This window comes from Hordeum vulgare, chromosome 5H (genome assembly GCF_904849725.1).
Source record: "Hordeum vulgare subsp. vulgare chromosome 5H, MorexV3_pseudomolecules_assembly, whole genome shotgun sequence".
In the NCBI taxonomy this organism is placed as follows: domain Eukaryota; kingdom Viridiplantae; phylum Streptophyta; class Magnoliopsida; order Poales; family Poaceae; genus Hordeum; species Hordeum vulgare.
Genome location: NC_058522.1, coordinates 502276053 through 502288230, shown reverse-complemented (window position 1 = coordinate 502288230; position 12178 = coordinate 502276053). Strand labels below are relative to the sequence as shown.

The following is a 12178-nucleotide window of genomic DNA, read 5'->3' as shown; positions in this document are numbered from 1 at the left end:
ATGTCCGGAGAAGGCCGGAAATCCGAGTTGTTCGACTCAACTTCTTCTGGTGCAAGGTTCCGGATTTCCGAAGGGGTCGGACATCCGGCCCTCGGACGTCCGGAGGGAGCCGGAAATCCGAGTTATAGAGCTCACGTTCTTCTGGTGCAGGGCTCCGGATTTCCGAAGATGGTCGGTCGACTGACCCTCGGATGTCCGGAGGGAGCCGGAAATCCGAGTTATAGGGCTCAAGTTCTTCTGGTGCAGGGCACCGGATTTCCGAAGCCTGTCGGTCGTCCGACCCTTGACCGGCCCTCGGACGTCCGGAGGGAGCGGGAAGTCCGAGACATTAGACATGTTTTGAGATAGGAGCAGAGTAGAGAATATGTGGTATTGAGCAGAATAGTGGATATCTAGTTTGAGCAAGTTCATCACAAAAACCTGTGATCCCCTCTTAATAGTGCGGGATCCCTAAAGACTCAAGAATTGTAAAAGGGATACCAATGATCCATACTTGAGTGTGTACTTTTATTCGCTGATCATCACTCCACACCGCTAACATCAAAGTAACTGATACCTTGAGTTAGCCCTTTCACTTGAGCTTGATGTTGTTGTTCCTTCTTGGCTCAATGTTGAAAGCAAGACATGATGAAGTCTTCAAGTATCTCTCCCATACACAATGTGGAAAGCCTAGCTTATATATTTATCTTCATTTGTCCATCATGTGAACATCCACAAGGATCAAGCATGTAGTGCTCAAGAATGCTTATCTTGATCTTGTCCTTGTTAGCACATGAGCTTGTCGTTATCAACACATGATCATTCACAATAGCTTAAAAAGGGTTAGTGATTAATTATCTATATGTGTGTTGTGAGCAACACCAAAACACGATTAAGGGCATGACTGCACTTTCATATGGCCCTTGTCATCATCGGTCGGGAACAGGAATGTCGCCCTTGTGCTACGACGCGGTCTCCTTGGTCACCGATGGGCCACATACAAGTACAGCACCACCATATGTGGGAGGGAGGGAAAGGCGTTGCGATCTACCTAGCGCCGCTGCTCTGGCTAGCCTACACTGGTGAGACAATATGACTATCCACCCGTGTTGCACGGCACAAGGCTGCTCAAAATGAGAAATGCATGCCCCCCCGTCGTCCGAAGACAACGGCGGTGAGAACAAAGGACGAGGTGGACGATGGTGGCAGAGGCGGGCAAGGCACCCGTGTGCCCTTGACACCCTTGGGAGCGACCTGAGTTAGCCTCCCTCCGGTGGTTGGCATATCGTGGAGCACATGAACATCAGGCAGTGTCAATGAGGTTGCACCTTCTGTAGCTACGACTTTGCGAGACTCCTCGTAGGTGACACCACACTCCTTGGCGATGGTGCCAAAAGCCAATCTCCAATGGTGTTGAAAGATAAAGAAATCAAATTTCGATCGCCATGTTCTTGATATATAGGAGCAAACTTCAACGTCGTCGAAGGCAAAAGTTGGGTAGCGTTGGAGACAGATTGTGTGCTTCGCAAGGAAGCAAACTATCTCACGTTCGACCATTGTGCTTAATTAATTAATGGGAAACGTTCCCAGCCGGACGACCGGCCATGCATTCCGTCGGTTGCATGGACAATGTACGATCCGGCTTCATCCAGTGGGCTCGTGTTGCACCGATGCGCACATGCTGGTGGGCCTCGGTCAGTTTTTTAGCCGCGCAACCGCTTTTTTCTATACTTGTCTCTAAATCTCTATCCTAGTTCTGTCATTTCTGTCTATCGTCCTCTTTTGTAATTGGAAAACGTTTTCCTTCGACGCGCCGGCGGAAGCAACGTGTCGGTCGCTTGCTGTCCACGCGTCTCGCGCGCGACCCACGCGTATGGCCATGCAACATTTTTTCCTGGGGTGATTGTTTAAATTTGCTACAACCGGTGTCCAAATTTGCTACATTTGTCCACTAAAAAAGTTGCATATACGTTTGGTTGCAACCTTAGTTCGTTGGATTTTTTGCTACAAACGTGTTAATTTTTGCTACAACCGGTATCATTTTTTGCTGCAATCGTTCACTAAAAAAGTTGCATACACGTTCATCAGAGTTGCAACCCTACTTCATAATTGACGAGAAGTCGCAGGCCATCCTCTTCGCCGGACATGTCGTCGACCCTAGCAATGGCACCGGGGTGGTGATTCCGTCCTGAGAGCGCGGCACAAGAAAAGGTAAAATTGACAGGTTCGGTGACAAGGTCGACAACACCAAATCCGGCCGCAAGAGGCGGAGGGATGAGCACCGGGATTCTGCGGAAGGCAACAGCTCCAGCAGGCGGCAGCGACGGGACAAGAGAAGACGAGTTCCTAGCAGCGAGAACAGAAGATATGAGAGTAGATATGAATATGATCGAAGTGAGCGACGGGAGAGGACGAGCTACCGGCGAAGAGAACATAGTAGGTATTATTGATAGGTAGCACGCGATCAACTATGATGGACTAGTTTCTTCATTTCCAAAATAAATGTATTAAGCTTAGTACAACTAGCTAGTATAAAATTGAGACAATTATTTTGAAATAGAGGGAGTATTTAACAGTTGCATGCTTGCTATACTTTTTCTTTAAAAACATGCAAGAGCTTTGCATGTCTTTTCTATTAAGAAGAAGAGGGAAACCCAATAACAAGGTTATTACAATTCATCTCCGCCCTCAACCGGCATGTTGCTATACTTATGCAAAAATAAATGAATCGAGTACTTATGCAAAAAAAAGATAATGCCCACACGTGTGGGCGTTTGCAAACCGCCCACACACGTGGACCTCCGTTTGTTCAGGGTTGCACTAATCTTGGCAAATTTTATATGCCACGTATGACCGGGTCGGTGTCTGGACGTTCATCCTCTTCGCCTGCATGCCCACCGTCTCCCAGATTGCTTCTGCAGTGCCAGGCCTGCGTGTGGTGGGTCGACGGTTGCGCCGGCGGCAACTGCCAGCAAAGTGGGATGACAACTGCGAGCAATGTGGGATGGTAACTGATGTTCATTCCATCTTCCTTGGTTGTTCGTCTGCATGGCAACTACCAAACGTGTGAGGACGGCGCGGTGCCAAGCCACGGTCGTGCGGGCGACCGGCTCTGCCACTGGGATGGTAACTGCCAACCAAGTGGGATGACAACTGCTTTTTCATTCCATCTTTTCTTGCTGCTCGTCTGCATGACAACTACTTTCCCTGCATGACAACTACCAAACGTGGAGGACAGCAGCGGTGGCAAGCCAGGGTCGTGCGGACGACCGGCCCAGCCACCGGTCATGCGGGCTGCGGGTTGAAACGTCCGAACGTGGACGTGTGGGTTGGCCTGAGTGAATGCCACACAGGGTTTAGGGTACCTTCTACCTACCGCACGCGCGATAGATATCGCCATAAAAAATACTTGTGCAATAGTAAATAAGAGCTATCTTTTGCATAGAGGGGGAGATCTCCATCTGGGGGACCTATGATGAACCGCGGTACCAAACATCCTTGGAGAAGATGCAATCGACAAGCATATGGTGTACTCGGCGTCTTGGTGACAAAGCTAGCATCACGGAGGATGAGCCAAGCCATGTTTGGCCAACCTCTCGGTCGTTCATCACCGATCTTGCTTGGCGAGCCAAAGGAATAATAGCACCTCAGTTCGTCGGATTTTTTTGCTACAACCGTGTTAATTTTTGCTACAACCGGTATCATTTTTTGCTGCAAACGTTCACTAAAAAAGTTGCATACACGTTCGTCAGAGTTGCAACCCTAGTTCACCGGATTGTTTTGCTACAACCTTTTTTTATTTTGCTACCACGCATCATCAGATTCGTTTTTTGTTACGACCACGTTGATATTCTTTTTGCTACAACTATATCTTTATTGCAACCATGGACGAAAATTGTTGCATCCTGAACAAAATTTGTTGCATCGAGAGAATAATGCAGCATGCAGATTTAAAGGTGCAGCCCGCGTACAGCTGGCGGCGCAGCCGGCGGAGAGCATTGCCCTTAATTAATTAACTAACAAATATGCCCGTGCGTTGCAACGGGAGACACAAATATTACGTTATAGCCAAATAAGTATAATATAACTCAATACCTCGACATATGAGCATCCTCTATTTTTTTATTTCACAGAGTGTCCCATCATGTTGCCACCTATCTTTTCTCCCATCCTCGTTAATAATGGTCATGATGTTCCTGTGATGAAATTTTGTTGATTGATGTTTACTTATCTTTTTTTTCTGAAATGCATGGACAACCTTTTGCACAGTCTATGAACTTTTTTAAATTGGGGAATAATTTTTAAAATTCGTGATTTTTTAGTTTTTCTCAATGTTGTTTTTTATTGCATAGACATTTTCTTCGAATTCATGGATATGTTTTGAATAAATGATCATTATAGAAATCATGAACATTCTATACTTGCTGAATGTATTTTTCAAGATTTGAATCATTTTATATTATGTGAACAATTTTTAAAATTCATCATTTTTTTTAAAACCGTGCATGTTTTATTATTTCCCGAACCTATGTTTCAGTTCCCAAACATTCTATGGTTTCATGAACATTTTTTTTCAGAACTAAAAATGTGAAATTTTGTGAAATCATGAATTAATTTAAATAAGAAAAAAATGAATTAATAAAATATGGGCTGGCCCATGAACTTGTGTTTGCTGCTATCAAAAGAGAAAAGCAGTGTTCGTGTGATCAAGTTTTGTCAACTGATGTAAACTTATCTTTTTTCTGAAATGCATGGATAGTTTTTTCACTCAGTGAACATTTTTAGAATCAATGGACCTTTTTGTAAATGGGGAAGAAATTTGGAAATTCGTATTTTTTAAAGTTTTTCTCAACATTTTAATAAAATTCATAGACATTTTGTAAATTATTTAATAATATGCGAACAGTTTTTTAAAACCATCAACATTTTATGAATCCGTGAACATTTTCTGTTTTTTAAGCCTTTTTTTAAAATTTCCAAACATTCTTTGATTTCATGAAGATTTTTTTCAAAACAAAAAAATGGAATTCAGAAAATTACAAACTAATTTAAAGAAGAAAAATATTGAAATAATAAAACATGGGCTGGTCCATGAACCCATGTTGCTATAAAAAGAGAAAGAATAGGGGATGATAAAAGGTGCATTCCAGGGATCGAACTTGGGTCTTCCCCGTGGAAGACACGCGCTCTGGCCACCAAGCAACGCCCGTGCTCGTGATTCTTCTAGTTCTCAGATATTAATAACCGCGGGTGACAGCCGCTTTGACAGAAAAAATCCAAACCGTTTTTTTTCATTTATGGATGGCATAGTGGGTAATTTAAGCCAACTTTGGGGGCAATTTTAATGACGTACGACCAGAAACACTATTTGCTTTATTATTACTAGCAAAAGGACCCGTGCGTTGCAACGGGAGAAAAAAATACCACACGCTTGGCACACAGTTGGAGGCATGGGGAGGGGATCTCACCAGATGATGAGTTCCTACCGGAGGAGGGGATACGATGAGGGGAGCAAGGGTTAGGCGCCTTTATCTGGCCATAAGGAGTCGTCGTTGCCGCGTCATAACCTCGGAGTTCCCCGTGTGAGCCATGGAGGCCCGCCTCCACCTGCAAGTACTTCGCTCCACCGTGCCTTATCCGCGCGCCGCCGCCGTTCTGCATCAAGCAGATGCATTATCCACAGTCACTATAGCTGTCGCGTTGATTTGATCCAGAAACTGTGCTGGAGCATCAAAACGGGGGCAGCAAGCGGATAGAGGTATGGCCGCAGAGACGGGTGGATTGAGATCGACAGCAGTGGTGGTTGAGGTCAGCCGCGGCGGCGAGTGGTGTGGCAGCAGCCTGGGCATAGGCCAGGGTGGACCAAGGTCGACGCGATGCGCTCGAGCGTCACAACACGGGAAGTGAGCGGGGAGAGGTACGACCGCGGAGGCGGGTGGGTTAAGATCGGCAGCGGTGGCGGTTGAGGTCGGCCGCGACGGCGGGTGGTGTGGCGGCGGCCTGGGCACAGGCCAGGGTGGCCCAGGGTGGACGGGAGGAGGCGATGCGTGCGGGTATAATTTTTGCAGCGAATCATTTTTCCTTTTGCGTTGCAGATAAATGATGGAGCGCGGGTTGAATAACAAAAAATACAGTTTTTTTTTATAAAAATGTGGATTTTCCGACGGAAGCAATAACCGCTTTATTATTAGGTGTAGACTAGAAAAAGGGCCCATGCGTTGCAACGGGAGAAAAAAAATACCACACGGCACACGCTCTTAATTTATAAAAAATGTCTATAATTTGAGAATTTATTGTTACGATACAAATAAAGATGGTCTTATCCTACAAAAATGCAGTTCAAAATTTCACGGGTCTTCTATTTTAGCACGGCTTGCATGTAGATTTGATACGTACAAAGAATCAGTCAAGTGACCTTCAGTTTCATCTCTAATCCTGATTTTGTTGACGTGTTCATTCCCAACCCGGATGAGTACCGGTATGAAAGAAAGACGAATAATGACTTATTTATTAAGATTGCACCCTAGATAGTATTTTTATTAAACGTTTAACAGATAAAATAATATCATATTTAAATTCTACATATTTTTCTAATCAAATTCCATATATAATATGTTAAATTTGAAGTTACGGTTTAAAAGATATGAGTATTTAAAAAATATTTAATATATACTACGAGTTTAATGTCATAAACAGTAAGGGTTTTTTTTTAAATTACGTCGGTGGGTTTTCCGACGAAAGCGATAGCCTCTTTATATTATTATTATTATATATATATAGATTAGATAGATTAGATAAGGTAAGAATATATTCTTTTTTGAACCAGAATTAATATATTCTTTTATTTCCTTCAATTCCAGAAAAAAAAATCAGCAACCGCCAATGGTCACGGAGAGCACTCAAACCACGGCAAGTTCATGCTGGATTATATTGGGATTCCATGATCACGCGACCGACTTACGTGCCCCTCCATAAATTAATATCAGGCCGATTGATCTCTAGATTGACATGGAGGCGCAGCAGTCCGTCGGCATGGCCGATCTCGCCGCCCGCCTCATCAAGCGACTCGCGGTCGTGAACCGGGACCGCAACCTGGTCTTCTCTCCGATCTCCATCCACGCCGTCCTGGCGCTCCTGGCCGCCGGCGCCGGTGGAAGACCCTGGAAGAGATCCTCCGCGTCCTAGGCGTGCGGTCCAGCCTCGAGCTACAGGACTCGGTGGCAGGTCTCCTGGACGGATCCTCGAATCCTGACGGCGGCGGGCCGAGCGTGGCGTTCGCGTGCGGCGTATGGAGCGACCTGACGCGGCCGCTGAAGCCGGCCTTCCGTGACGCCGTCGTCGGCAAGTACAAGGCCGAGGCCAGCTCCGTCGACTTCCACAACGACCCGGCGCAAGCGACGGCGCAGATCAACGCGTGGGCCGCCGCGGCCACGAGTAACCTCATTAACAACGCCGTCCCTCCGGGAGCCGTACACCGGGGCACCGACCTCGTGCTGGCCAACGCCATTTACTTCAGAGGCAAGTGGGAAGAGCCGTTCTACAAGAGCTTGACCAAGAACGGGCCCTTCTACCGGCTCGACGGCACGGCCGTCGACGTCCCCTTCATGGCGTACCGGAGAGATTACTATCGCAACATGGCCGCGCACGACGGGTTCAAGGTGCTCAAGCTAGGATACCAGCGTAGTACGTACGCCCAGCGCCACTGCATGTGCATCTTCCTCCCGGACGCGCGCGACGGCCTAGCAGACCTGCTGGACAAGATCACGTCGTCGTCCCCGGCAGGCTTCCTGCGCGAGCACCTGCCGACGGGCCGGGTTAACGTCGACCGGCTACTGGTGCCCAGGTTCGAGCTCTCGTTCGAGAGCAGCGTCACCGCCGTCCTCAAAGATCTGGGGCTCCGGCTACCTTTCGGCCACCGGGCGGACCTCTCCGAGATGCTGGTGGACGGCGCCCTGCCGTTGCACGTGCAGGACGTCTTCCAGAAGGCTGTCATCGAGGTCAACGAGGACGGCACAGAAGCTGCCGCTTTGACGGTCTGTGACTTCGTTACGAAATCATCCTCTGAATTCCCACCAGAGGAAACCATCTTCGTCGCAGACCACCCGTTCGCCTACTTCGTAATTGAGGAGAAGTCGCAGGCCATCCTCTTCGCCGGACATGTCGTCGACCCTAGCAATGGCACCGGGGTGGTGATTCCGTCCCGAGAGCGCGGCACAAGAAAAGGTAAAATTGACAGGTTCGGTGACAAGGTCGACAGCACCAAATCCGGCCGCAAGAGGCGGAGGGATGAGCACCGGGATTCTGCGGAAGGCAACAGCTCCAGCAGGCGGCAGCGACGGGACGAGAGAAGACGAGTTCCCAGCAGCGAGAACAGAAGATATGAGAATAGATATGAATATGATCGAAGTGAGCGACGGGAGAGGACGAGCTACCGGCGGAGAGAACATAGTAGGTATTATTGATAGGGAGCACGCGATCAACTATGATGAACTAGTTTCTTCATTTTCAAAATAAATGTATTAAGCTTAGTACAACTAGCTAGTTTAAAATTGAGATAATTATTTTGAAATAGAGGGAGTATTTGACAGTTGCATGCTTGCTATACTTTTTCTTTAAAAATATGCAAGAGCTTTGCATGTCTTTTCTATTACTAGTAAATGTGTACGTGCACGTACGTATATCTATATAACAATGTCTGTCTATGTTTTTCGGTTCGTGATAAAAAAATCTTACTTAGGAAAGTAGATCTCACATGTTCAACAAAAACAAGGAAAGATAAAAACAAAGATATGTCCAGTTGTATCAAGATCTGCATTAAAACCTAATATTTAGAATAGTATATTGGTGAGAAAATCACCATAAAAGCATGTCTATATTATAAGAGGTACAATATGTTACTACTAATTAATATAAATGTCACACTTTGAATCAAAATTTCCCAATGCATTTTCTTACTACCTATGGCCAGCAATAACCCCAACTCTTGCTAATGTACTCAAAGCCACTTGCCTGCCAAAAGAAATGACAACTATACCCATTCTTGATCGTGAGCAGTGCGGCTAACTGTTGTTCATCCTCGGTAGTGCGGTCGGATTATACCTATGAGATGGCACGGTGAGACCCTCCATTACTGACCAGCCGAGCAACTAAAAATGTCAAAAATATGCACTGCATGTTGTGTGAAAGAAAAACAGATCAGAAACATATATGTAATCCTCTATTGGAAAGTTTGAAGCTCTTTGTTTTACGGGAAGCAACAACGGAAGATTTGTATATCACTGTTGTAGATTAGTTAATTATCATGTGGTACCATACTGTTATATGCAAGATAAATTTGTACTTTACATCTGCATGAAAATTGCCCTTCTCCCTTGGTTGCCTGATGGTGTCACTTTTTGCTTGACAAATTCATGGTGTTGTATGGGTATCGCAGAGTCGTGTTAGATATTTGATTGATGAAATGGTATTGCACAAAATGCCGATTACGATAACAGAAGCTACTCAAGCCAATTCAGCATCATCATCCAAATATGGCTGCATGTGTATATCTTCTAAGGACATGCCATCTCAGAAAGTGCAAACTGAACCCTCTTTTGAAGTATGAACTATTATTTCAATTTTGATTTGTGGTCATACAAAATATACATAAAATTTGAAGCACAATGCTCACGAAAATGCACTCACCCAAATAGCTCTTCCGCAGGCTTAAGAGGAGACCTGGACTTATCATTCTTAATCAGAGTCTTCCATTAGAGAGGCCCAGATGAATCAACTATGTTTCCTTGGCAATATTAATATTTGCAATATGAATCTCCTGTAAAATAAATCAATAAAGAAACATTTCAATATATTTCTAAAATTGACATTTTCAATATATAGCTTTGCGCATAATACAATTGGGGCTTGTTTTTTCCAATCGCTGATAATTATTTGCACCATTAATTTATACAACCAGCACAGCAACGCTGCTTCAAAACATTTGAATCAAGAACCTTTGGCGACAAACAACATTAACATGTTATAGTACAGTACTCCAACAATATCCAGTAGCCCATGTATTCCAGATGTGCAAAGCTAGACTGGTCGCCTATCTCGATTGATTCTACGATGCTGCAAGGGCTACGAACAACCTAACATATTCTCCGTGATTTGACACAGGGTCTAGCAACACGTACGTACGGCAGTTGATTCGAAGCAGAGATGTAACGATCTAGGTGGGGGCAGAGATCGGATCGACGGACCTGGGGTGCGTGGGCGCTCGAGGAAGATGTCCTCGGTGGAGACGACGGTGAGGCGGGCAGAGGCGTTGTCGCCGCCGGCGGCGTCGCCGAACTTGGCCCAGGAGCGGCACTCGACGGCCGACTTGGAGAGGCGCGTGCGGGCGAGCTTGACGACGCGGGTGGTGGTGGCGACCTTGACCTTGCTGCCGTCGTCGTCGAAGCGGTAGTGGGTCATCTTCTTGAGGCCGTTCTCGTCGGGCCCGACGACGACCGACGGCGGGAGCAGGAAGTCGAGGCCGCCGTCGCCGCCTTAGTCGTCCTCGTCGAGCTCCCCCCACCGGACCTTTGGCGGTTTATTTTTTTTATATGCGCGGATGGCGGAGTTTCGTCCGCTCACGTAAATTGCTAAGCGTACACAGTGGGGGGGTTATTTTTCATGTAAATGGTTAGATCTAATTAGGTGGGCCGGATCGTGTGGTGGTATTTTATCTAGAATGTTCTGTGTACGTGTTTTCGGGTGCGTTTAGGGAAGAATATGTTCGCTTGTTTATTAGTAGTATAGAAGAAGAAGAGGGAAACCCAATGACAAGGTTATTACAATTCATCTCCGCCCTCGACCAGCATGTTGCTATACTTATGCAAAAATAAATGAATCGAGTACTTATGCACAAAAAAAAAGATAACGCCCACACGTGTGGGCGTTTGCAAACCGCCCACACATGTGGACCTCCGTTTGTTCAGGGTTGCACTAATCTTGGCAAATTTTACATGCCACGTATGACCGGGTCAGTGTCTGGACGTTCATCCTCTTCGCCTGCATGCCCACCATCTCCAGATTGCTTCTGCAGTGCCAGGCCTGCGTGTGATGGGTCGATGGTTGCGCCGACGGCAACTGCCACCAAAGTGGGATGACAACTGCGAGCAATGTGGGATGGTAACTGATGTTCATTCCATCTTCCTTGGTTGCTCGTCTGCATGGTAACTACTCTCCCTGCATGGCAACTACCAAATGTGTGAGGACGGCGCGGTGCCAAGCCACGGTCGTGCGGGCGACCGGCTCTGCCACTGGGATGGTAACTGCCAACCAAGTGGGATGACAACTGCTTTTTCATTCCATCTTTTCTTGCTGCTCGTCTGCATGACAACTACTTTCCCTGCATGACAACTACCAAACGTGGAGGACAACAGCGGTGGCAAGCCAGGGTCGTGCGGACGACCGGCCCAGCCACCGGTCATGCGGGCTGCGGGTTGAAACGTCCGAACGTGGACGTGTGGGCTGACCTGAGTGAATGCCACACAGGGCGTGCAGCAGGTACCTTCTACCTGCCGCACGCGCGATAGATATCGCCATAAAAAAATACTTGTGCAATAGTAAATAAGAGCTATCTTTTGCATAGAGGGGGAGATCTCCATCGGGGGGACCTATGATGAACCGCGGTACCAAACATCCTTGGAGAAGATGCAATCGACAAGCATATGGTGTACTCGGCGTCTTGGTCACAAAGCTAGCATCACGGAGGATGAGCCAAGCCATGTTTGGCCAACCTCTCGGTCGTTCAACACCGATCTTGCTTGGCGAGCCAAAGGAATAATAGCTCAGCGTTGGTTGGAGCCCGACCCTTCCATGTCAGCCTCCACTAGTCTCCATGTCTTCGATGGAGCCTTGGAAGATACCTCTATAGCATGACGATGCAGAGTAAGAGTGGTTGTTGGTCCAACGCCAGCACATAGTCGGGTTTGGAGGACAGGGTCACTTGGAGAAGATGCTCCCAAAGGTGGATGTACTCTATGGTGGTGCCCACGATGCCGAGCGCGCCGTGAATATTATCTCTCGCCCAAGCCCTGTTGAAGAGTCCCTCATGGACAAGCGATTTGTTGTGGTAGCGGTAGGGAATGAGTGCAGACAACTTGTGCGCGAGCTCGACAATAGACTTGCCGTCGAGCGAGTGGTCTAGCTAAAACCGACAGGTTTGTCCATT

General features: G+C 46.9%; 1 pseudogene; it reads left to right on the top strand.

Moving 5' to 3' along the window:
• The first annotated feature begins 7011 nt into the window (after positions 1–7011).
• LOC123397045 lies at positions 7012–8441 on the top strand (annotated as a pseudogene).
• The last annotated feature ends 3737 nt before the right edge of the window (positions 8442–12178 follow it).